The sequence below is a fragment of the Oryzias latipes genome, chromosome 1 (assembly GCF_002234675.1).
Source record: "Oryzias latipes chromosome 1, ASM223467v1".
In the NCBI taxonomy this organism is placed as follows: Eukaryota; Metazoa; Chordata; class Actinopteri; order Beloniformes; family Adrianichthyidae; genus Oryzias; species Oryzias latipes.
This window is the reverse complement of record NC_019859.2, coordinates 24,856,702-24,867,813: the sequence shown is the minus strand read 5'-3', so window position 1 is coordinate 24,867,813 and position 11,112 is coordinate 24,856,702. Positions and strand designations below refer to the sequence as shown.

Genomic DNA, 11,112 nt, shown 5'->3' with positions numbered 1-11,112 from the left:
GATTATCATCACCTTCTGGTGTAAATGTTAGTCAAGAGGGGCGGGACCTGTTGACACACATACTCAAGTGTTACAAACTTACCTGATGGCTCCAAAAATCTTTGCTTTCGATTATGTCAACATGTACTGTACTCCACACAACTACAGTTCACACGCACATATGCATACAAACGCATTTCTGTTACAGAATATTGTGCAAGGTTGTGCAAGAGCTGACACCTTTGCTCAGGTGGGTATTCATGTTCTGCTAAGGCAGATGATGGAATGTAAAAAGGAGAGTGTCCGGCCATCCCCACAGCAAGATCCCCGCCGAAGCTACAGCAGTTGCCAGGGCACCCCCGACACCAGTACGGTATAGCAGATAAAGACAATCCACCCACCAGGCAATCCAGCCAGACACAGGACTGCCACAGGGGACCCCAACACCAGAGAGCAGGGAGGCAAGGGAGAAACAGGTCAAATCAAAAGGTGATCGGACAATTTTTTTGACACCGGTCAGGCACCCAGGCACATTTGGAGGTCGCATGGTGGCAGTCCAGCAGCGCGCGATAATTGACTGATAGGAAGGTCTCCAAGGTCCCCAAAATCATCTGAAGATCGACCGATTTCAGACTGACAGCCACTCCCTGCCGCCGTGCTGCCGTCCCACTAACATAGAACTTCTGGCATTACTAAAACATCTTTAATTTTCCAGTTTATTCATTTGCTTTCAAGATGTTCCTTCAACAGGTGTCTCTGAACAGAAAATATCCTGTAAAATTATAACGTGTGACGCTTTTTATATACCCCAGGCAACATTTACACATCGTGCGCAATCAGAGCTGCTGCCGGCCAGCAATCCAGCTGCCACGGCCTTGTGGACACCCAACTGTCACTCCATCTCCTAGTTATGTCATCTCCGCCTGGCTGACAGGCTGACTGTCGCTGTCTGCATTCATGAACACATAAACGATTTTTCACAAAAAAAAAAAATTCAGCAGCTAATCTTGAGGATCTACTTTACCTTTAATGGTCAAAATGGCCCAACTTCATGGAAACAGTGAACAATGTCACATGCCTAAAGTAACATTTGGCCATAAGATTTTTCTCCTCCTTTGCTTTATTTCTGCCACTCCCAATTTCAGTCAGTCTTTGGTGAATAGTTCAAGATCAGTTTTTATATTCTGCTATAATGTGAAAAAGAATGGTTGAGCTACTGCAGCTCCAAAAATGAATAAAACTGTATTCCTCCGCACTATTTTTCCTTTGTTTATTGGTATTTGAATGGAGTTAAAAAGTAACCAGAGGACCTGCCTCACAGTGATTGTGTTCAGGGTGCAGTTCAGTGTCTGGATACAGATACTAAGGCGGACAGCATTTAAACCACCCCTCATGCTTTCTGTCTTCATCTTGAAAGAACATCGCATTCTACCGAGAGCCACAGAAAAGCTCGACAGAGACAGCAAGACACGTCTAAATGTGGAAATGCAACTATAATATAAGCCACAGGACTGAGCCTTTCAGGGCAACAAGAGGTAAGAGGAGAACATGGAAATATTTAAGGTGTTTGCACTTGGACAATGCTTTTTTTGAAACATAAATTGTCTTTTTTTTTTTTACTATGAGTTTGCGCACTGGTTATCATACACGACCAACTGTTGCTTCATCATGAACTTTACTGGGACCAACCACATTTATGGGGACCATAAAAACCGGTCATACTGCAGAAGAACATAAATTCTGGCAGCTCTGACCATATGTGCCAGCAGGTGTTACCTTGATTTCTCAGTAAAGTTGCACTGCAACTGCAGCAGTACTTTACATTTTTACGTTGGTGCCACATTTGCATTGATTCTCTGCCTCTTATTTTGGCAGGATTGCTCCCACCATGTTTTTTTGTCAAATGCTTTTAACATGTCTGCCTTTCCTTTCCTGTCCATTTTCCACATTTCTACATGGCATACGGAGTTGTCAACAAAAAAATAACTGCTTTTGGTAGCCCTAAAACTCTGCCGCTTTTGTAGTTACGAGCAACATTGCCCAAACACTAAGTGAGTAAATAACTCAGTTACTCCAACTTAAAAGTAACTAGAAAAGTTGCATTTCCTGCCCAAATAAGTTTGATTGCGTAATTGCTGAAGGTGGTTGCTCTTACTTAGTGAATTGCATAACTTTTAGCAATAGAAGCTGCCGTTTATTGAAAGAAAAAAAGGGTGAATAAGTTAGTAAAGCTGTTTGCAGAAGCCTTACCATTGTAATATAACCAATTTGTTCTAGCAGAAAGGGAAAGAAAAACTGACCCCAACCCAAACAAATATTCCTATGTTTAAAACTTCTTCACTTATTAAACATGTTGAACCCTTGTAGCAATCACAAGGCTTTGGGCTACAATTTGTGAAAGTTTCATGTATTTGGGTTCAAATCTGTTCTCAGAATCTCAAGTTAAAACATGCCTTGCTGTGAGAAGTAGCCAAAAGATTTAATATGGGTGGGCGTAGGAAAAATAATGGATCTTAGTGTCTGTCTGGGGCCTGTAGAGGCAAAAGTTTTTGCCTCACAGGTTTGAGGGTCACATTTATTAAAACTAGAGGCATTTTCCTACGTTTTTCTGAGAAAAATTGTGTCACTGCGACAAACAGTGGTTGAGTTACAGCAGTTTGTTCTAAATCTAATTTTTGTCTTAAAAAAATAAAACTCAATCTTCACTCTAGCGATGATGTCAACCCACTCTGGCTCAGCAAACATTCTGCAATAGACACTAATGGTAAAGTCTGATGTGGGGTTAAAAACTATATGTATTCAAACAGCTGTAGTTCAAAAGTTATGTGAAATATCCAAAAGAAAAGTAACACCAGTAAAATCAAATCCCTCCACTATATTTTAAAGTTCAAATGGTGTCTCTAGGTCAAACATTGTAGGAGGAGATACATTTTAAAAGCAATGAAGTAAAAGCGGGCTCCTCAGTGACTTCCATTATATTTGAAATTTAAACTACTTTAATTATTTTAAAAACTATAAATATTTGCAAAATGATTAAAAGAAAGTCGAAAGGTCCACAAAGAGCAGAAGAAATGGATCTTTGAATTTTTTGAATAGCACAAAGTATGCAGAAGATAGGATTGCAGAAAGTTTAAAGTTGAAGAAAAGCCTTCCTTGTCTATAAGAAAAAATGCAGCAATTTGTTGGATTGCAGAAAAACCACAAGTTGCAGAAGACAGGAATAATGTCCTAAATTTGCAGAACATTTTGACACTTGATTGTCAGAAATCAAACGTATGCAGAACATAAGAATGGACAAAAACCGTACATAAGAATTAAAATAGCTAGAAAAGTTGTATTTCCTGTCAAAATGCATTTGATTGCGTAATTGCTAAAGGTGGTTGCTTTTATTTGCCTATTTGCATAATTTCTAGCAGAAGAAGGTGAAATTTATTGAAATTAAAGGTTGGATAAATTGCTGAAGCTGTTTGCGTAAAGTTTGCAAACGTTTTTGGAGCCAAACGTGCAAAGCTGCATAGGACATTACCATTGTAATGCTGTAATTATGTTGCATTGCAGAGAAACCAACCAAGTTGTAACATCATTGCAGAAGTAAGCAGAATTGTCCATAAATGGCAGAAAAAAGGATACTGAAGGAGGAAATGCTGGGATGTACCTAAATAGTTGATTCGGAATTTGATTGTTTCTTAAGAAAACCTTTACATTTTTAGCTAAATGCCAAATCATCTCACAAACCCTTGGTAGATGTCAAATTAAACAAATTAAACAAATTAACTAGCATAATACTAAAATATTAGTAAAATAATCTTAAAAAACCTCAGTAGATGCCAGATTAGCTATGCGGGGTAGCATGATGTAAATAGAATGATTATATAGCAAAATAGCATTAAAATGTAAAGGATTGTCCAAATTATTAATTTATTCCAAACATGTAATGAAGTGGATCTGTTTTGAATTTACACCAAACAAAAATGCATGTGTTATTGAAAGCCTCAAAAGTCCCCTGGAATTCTGCAAAGCCTGTATCATTGCATCCGTGAATCTGAAAGAGAGTGCTGTCTCCATGGTAACGGGTTCAAAGTCCAGGTCTGCTCTCAGCTGCATGTCATCTTCTAAATCAGCGGTCCCCAACCTTTATTGCGCCACGGACCGCCACGAACAAATTGATGCTGTGACTAAAATAAGTCAGATTATAATCATTCTTTCACTTTTTAAAGCTCACAAGTGGTGGAATTAAGTGATATAAAATGTCCTTCTTCTTGGATCTGTTAACCCATCTCTGATAAAAACAGAACCAAGAAGTCAGTTAATAAATACAGACACTATAAACTTTATTGCAATAAATGTATTCGTCTCAAGTTTAATGTCTTTATGTGCATTCAATCAGAAATCTCAGAAAACATTTCATCTTCTGCTGAGCTAAGAAACCCATGTATTTCTATAGGGCAGCTTATCTCACCACTACATCCAAACAAACATTCATATCTTCAAAGCTCTTTCACTTATAGCAGGGGTCGGGAACCTATGGCTCGCAAGCCATATGTGGCTCTTTTGATGGTCACATGTGGCTCGCAGACAAATCCTTAATTATACTTTTTTTTTCTTCATTAGACCAGTCCTTCCCGGGTGCGATGCAATGCCAGGGGGGGCGCGCAGTAGTAGCGGTGCTTGGAGAAAAAAAATCTGCACTGCTATCAATTAACTATCATCTATTACTTCACAGAGTTTATAACAGCCTGAAACCTGCGAACCACCGTCCCTGCAACTGCGCGCTCCCGTCTCTGAGAAAGAGCGCGCAGTTGCAGCGGGATGCGTGAGGAAGAAAGGGGGGGGGGGGGGATATGCGCACAGGCAGCAAGGTGAATCGCGCAGGGATTGTCAAAACTTAAAACACGCTGCCCGTCACACACTGCAGCGTGAGTGTGTGTTTGGCTCCATGTCTGCATGTGAGCAGTCTTTCTCCCATCTACAGAACATTCATATCAACCTACAATCACGAATAAAGTCTCAACGCCTGCATGAAGCAGAAACTCACAACGTATAAACCAGACTAGACCATCAACAAAACCATGCAGCACCAGAAGTCGTAATAATGGTAAGAAATACTCACAATTTATTAGCAACAGCATAACAATGTTGTTCAAAAAAATCCACAGACTTATTGCACTTTAAAAGTTTTGAAATTACATCAAATGTACACATTCACTAGTATATTTAGTTTTAAACATATTGTTGCGGACTGAATTGGACTGGATGGCTGTTGTTGGGTCGCGTTCTAAATTCTGGAGTTCATTGAACGCATCAAGCAGAGATGCTGATTGGGTCTCGGTTCTTTCACTCAGACTGTCGTTAGGTTGTTTGGACCAATGGGGTTCAGCCATGGGCCGAATAAGGGAAATAGGAGGGCTGATGCGGCAGAATAAGAAGTTGGGTGAAGCGCTCTCAGCGGGAGAGATTGAAGAGTTGCTGAAGAGTTGATATACGGCGTTGGTTTCTATGGAGTCCTATACTGTTCATAATTAAATAAATAAATATTTAATTAAATAAATAAATATAACCTCATGCAAATACACAATCAACCAATAAATCTCTCATAAATATAAAAAGATCATGAAATGGTGAAAAACCTGCACACAGATTTTAAATTAGCCATTATATCATTCAATATATTTCATTTTGCTTTAAAAACCTGTTCATTATTTTAAAACAGCATTTTAAAATATTCATTTTAATCATGTGGAATATTATTATAATTCTACGCCTTTTTTCAGAACCTTGGATTTCAAAATCTTTATTTTCCAAAGTAGCTTTGTTTTTATTTCATGTTGCTGTTTTTCACAATGGCGTATTTATTTCATGAAGAGCTTTTTCAGGAGAATGTGTCTGTCTGTCAATCAAACTAGACAAGGCGGAGACACTTTTGTGATTGGCTACTCCTTTACTCAGACATGAGCAGCAGCACCCTGACTATATCGATCGAAGATGCTTCACCAAACCTGATGGCGCAATGCACACTCCTCAACACTAGGGGGAGTATGCACCTCAACACATCCACAGTGTTACAAGAAATTGGGCAGTTTTGGTTCTACATTTGAGGACAAAAGTGGCTTTGGGCGAGTGTGCATAATTCGGGTGATTTTGTGGTCGGTTCGGCAATTTTCATCTTCTCATGAACATCTAGTAGTGGTCTAAGTTAGGCTGGGTGGCTGTTGGAGTTCCACAAAACGTCTATGAACTGGAGTTTCCATGAACGCAACATGCAGCGTGTGGGATGGGCTACCAGCTAATGTTTTAGCCTTATAGCCACATGGAGCGGTTGCCTGCGCTTATCTCAGTAAAAATGCACGGATGCACAATGTACATGGACTGTTAAAAGATCAGGTTTATTTATTTTGAATAGTTTCACATGATAACAATGTTTCCATGTTTGTGTTCATGAGATCATCCCAGAGAGTCTCTGCTTCAGCTCAGCGCAGTCAAACTTTACGTCTTAAATTACGTGTAAATCAGAGCGCCCAGGCAGCGCGAGAGTTAGTGTGTGAGCGCAAGTTAAGGGTCTGTTGCCCTGTCCCCCGGAAAAGTATTAATAAAAAAAAGGTTTCCTCCAAATTACAGAGCCTGATTATTGGAGTAAACCCTGGCTGCAGAATTGCTCAATCAATTCCGGATCTCCGCTGCGTTTTCAGACCACGGTCAGAAACGTCATCGCAGGAAAGGTTCAACATTTTGAAGGGAGGGAAAAATAAAATCAGAGGACCTGATTATAATCATTGTCTCATTGAAAATAGAAAAAATATAAGGTTCAGGAGCCCTGAGCAGGCTTGTTCCGCTTTGCGCAGCTCCTGGTCTGACTCTGTTGGTCCGCCAGCTCACCTCCTGCGAGCCGACATAAGGCACGATGTGAGCTCTGAGTGAATGGCGTAAGAATGAGGAGTGTTTCAACGGGGGACTTATAGACGTGGACGACCGGAACTCCTCTGTGTGGTTTGGTCCACACAAACCCTCAAACTACAAAAACAGAGTTGTCAATGTTTGGTGCAGCAGACAGATTGTTTGTCGCTATTTGATCTATAATGTCAGCAAAGCCGCGCGGATATCGCTGAAATATGTCATCTCTCTGACTGGTACACCGCTGAGCGGGTATCGAGGAAAAAGAGGCGATTTCCATGGATGAGCCAATGAGCGTTTAGATCCCGCCCACTTTCACTGATTGACAGATAGACTCATTCTCCTGAAAAAGCTCTTCATTTTTTTTTTTTTTTTTTTTTTTTTTTTTTTTTTTTTTCAAACTTTATTGAATGTAAAAAATCAATACAAAATAATGTTCAACATTGAACAACGAAGAAACAAGCCAGGGGGTTTATACATTTTATGCATAAAGATTGAAACTAATACACAGATCTAATGTTTTGATGGCGTTCTTATTATCAGAGTTTCTTATTGTCTTAATGTATTGTTTGAACTCATTAATAAAGACTGAGAAATGAGGGGTATGATTCGTTACTTTTGATTTATGAATGTGCCATTTGCATAAAAACAACAAAAGGTTAATGAGGTACAACTGTTCTTTTTTATGAGATGGACAGTGGGTGATGCCAAACATAATATTTTCTAAGTACAGGCGGAAGTCAGGGTCAATGTGGGCAGAAATGAAATGACAAACTTTAGACCAGAGAGTGGTGGAAAAGGGACATGACCAAAATAAATGTACAGTATCTTCAGGGTATTCTTGACAAAAAGAGCAAGTAACATCAATATCTTCCTTGAACCTTTGTAGATATAGTTTGGTTGGATAGAATTTATGGATTAGTTTGAATGAGATTTCTTTCACTTTATTGGTTAAAAAGTATTTTGCTGGTAAATTCCAAATCTTTTTCCATTCTAAATGATAAACTAAATTATTCCAAAAAGAAACTACGTAAGGAATGGAGACAACATCCTTCTGGAAGAGTGAGCGTATACGGCGATTTGTGTTACGTGAAGAAGAAAAACAAATTTGGCCTATTTCTATTTTAGTCGGATCAATTGGCAATAAAGTTGGACTTTGCAATGATGAACTTTTGAATAATGTAATAATACATTTAGGAATTGCTTTCAAAACAAAGTTAAATTCGGTTTTTGGTATTTTGATGGAGTATTTGAAGCAGAATTCTTCATGTGACATTAAAGCTCCGTTTGAATTAAACAGCTGATGAACCAAAAGGATGTTTTGATTAAACCATGATGGATAAAATAAAGATTTATGTCTATAAGTAATGTCTTTATTGTTCCATATGTAGTATCTGTGAGGAGAAAAATTGTGTTTGTAGATGAGTGACCAGGAAAGTAACATTTGTTTATGGAAGGAAGAAAGCTTAATTGGGATCTTTTGTACATTATAGTTACAGAATAAAAGAAAGTTTATGCCTCCTAATTTGGAGAAAATGTAATTTGGTATGAAATTCCAGATTGAAGTTGGATTCTTCATAAAATATCTTAGCCAATTAATTTTAAATGTATTATTTAATGTGCAAAAGTCTAGAAAGTTAAGACCACCCTTATCATAAGTGTTCATTACAACAGTTTTTTTAATGTAATGATTTTTGTTCCTCCAAATAAAGTTAAATAGAATTTTGTCAATGGTTTTCAGGACTTTTTTGTCAACATTGAGGGATAAAGCTGCGTACGTTAGGCGAGAGATTCCCTCAGCTTTAGTTAGCAAAACTCTGCCTCTCAATGATAAATCTCTCTGGAGCCACTGGTTCAGCTTTGTCTGTGTTTTATTAATAATTGGGTCAAAATTTAATTGGCATCTGGCTTTTTTATCTTTAGAGAAAGTAATTCCTAGGTAGGTAATGGACTCTTTCACTGGAATATTACAGATAGAGAGGACGTCGCAGTGTTTAAGAGCAAACAATTCACATTTTTTTATGTTTAAACAGAGTCCAGATGCAACGGAAAAATTATTAATCAGATTAATGGCTAACGGTACCTGAGAATGATCTTTTAGAAAGAGGGTGGTATCATCAGCTAGTTGGCTGATAGTGACTGTGTGGTCTGCTATTGAAATACCTTTTAGTGAGCTGAGTTTTATAGAGTCAGTGAGGAGCTGGGTGCAGAGGAGGAATAAATAAGGGGAAATAGGGCATCCCTGCCTGACTCCTCTTTTTAGTAAAAATCGAGGAGAAGTCCCAGCATGAAGTTTGATAGAACAATTTCCTCCTGCATACATGGTTTTAACAGCTCCTCTAAAGAATGGACCAAAACCAAATTTTTCTATCGCATGGAGGATGAAGTTGTGTTCAATTGTGTCAAAGGCTTTGTAAAAATCGAGAAAAAGGATAAAGCTTTCGTCGGGACAATAATCTGAATAATCAATTAAATCAAGTACTAATCTGATATTATTTGATATGTGTCTATTTGTCATGAAGCCAGACTGAGTCTCATCTATTATATGATCCAAAACCTTTTTTAACCTTTCAGCGAAGATTAAGGCAAGTATTTTATAATCATTGTTAAGCAGGCAGATTGGACGCCAATTGTCAATGAGGAGTAAATCCTTTTTAGGTTTGGGTATTAATGTTATAAGGCCCTGGGTTAAAGTAGGAGGAAGGAAGTTGTTGTTCAAGCTCTCCAGGAATAAATGGTGGAGGAAAGGAGAAAGTTGTTCGGAGAATGTTTTATAGAATTCAGAGGTTAAGCCGTCTGTGCCTGGAGATTTATTTAATTTGAGGTGTTCAATAGCTGATATAACTTCATGTAGCAATAGTGGTTTATCACAGAATTCCTTCAAATCAGACTCAATTACCTTGGTGTCTGTGAGAGATTGTAAGAAGAGATTAGAAGTTTCTTCACAATATTTAGATTCATAAAGTTTAGTGTAGAAGTCAGAGCAGTAATTGGCTATTTTTTTAGGATTATCTGTAACATTCCCATCAATATTTAATTTTTGTATTGAATTATTTTTAGCATTTTGTCTTTCAAGGCGAAAGAAATATGCAGTATTCTGCTCTCCTTCCTCCATCCATCTCCTCCTGCTTCTTATAAAGGCTCCCTCAGCTTTTCTTCGGTACATGTCATCCAGTTTATTTTGCAGATTAATTAAGTGTTTTCGCTCATTTTCATTTAAGTCAACAGGAGATTTTTGTGTTAAAGATGTTATTTCTGAAATTAAGCTCTCCTCTTCAAATCTTTTAGCTTTAGCAAATGAGCTTCCATATGTTCTAAAATATTTAGATAATTCAAATTTTAGAAGTTCCCAATTTCTGCTAAACTGTTTTTCTAAGGAAGCTTTCTGCCAGAAACGTTTAATTAGTAAGCAAACGGTTTTGGACACCTTATCATGTTGCAAGATAGAGTTATTTAATTTCCAGTATGAATTTCTGTAACAAGTGTTTGGATTTAAAAATATCTGTATTGAAATAGCTTTGTGATCAGTTAAAGGAGTGGTGAGAATTTTCACATTTATACAATTTTCATCAAGGCAGCTTGAAACCAGCCAAAAATCTATGCGAGAAAAGCTGGTCTGGGATTTATTGCTCCAGGTAAAAGAATTTACATTAGAATTCTTTTGTCTCCATATATCTACTAACTGAAATTTCTGCATGAATCGTATTAAACTGGAGGCCATAGAATTACTAGTTCTAGGAGGCCATCTGTCTAACAGACCATCCAGAGCAACATTAAAGTCCCCTCCCATCACAATCAAGGCATTTGGATATTTGGATAACCAGTGTAGAAGACGAGATTCTAATTTCTCCAACAATAAGCCATTTTCACATTTTGCGTTGTACCCATATATGTTTACAAGTAATACAAGAGAATCATTAGTATTAAGGACCAGAACGAAGAAATGACCTTTAGGATCCCCATCAGAATGCAATACGGCTCCATTGAAGGAGTTTTTCAAAACAGCAGCACCTGCTGCTCTTTCTGAGCCATGTGATAACCAGATATCGTTACCCCACTGCGCCTTCCAGAACTGTACATCATCTTTAGTTGAATGTGTTTCTTGAAAAAAGGAGAAATCGGTTTTCTGTTGCTTTGCAAAAAGAAATAAGGCTTTTCGTTTGACATTCTGTCTCAACCCCCTGGCATTAAGAGAAAGAACAGAGAACGACAGTGTAAAAAAGAAAAGAAAAAACTATAGAAAAA

At 37.9% G+C, this 11,112-nt stretch overlaps 1 protein-coding gene across 1 annotated transcript in view; it reads left to right on the top strand.

Moving 5' to 3' along the window:
• The first annotated feature begins 1,332 nt into the window (after positions 1-1,332).
• mgat3 (mannosyl (beta-1,4-)-glycoprotein beta-1,4-N-acetylglucosaminyltransferase) overlaps positions 1,333-11,112 on the top strand; it is an 83,485-nt gene continuing 73,705 nt past the window's right edge. The window contains exon 1 of the mRNA XM_011478417.3: positions 1,333-1,514. The gene's annotated coding sequence lies outside the window, so the exon portion shown is untranslated. The remainder of the gene's footprint in view (positions 1,515-11,112) is intronic.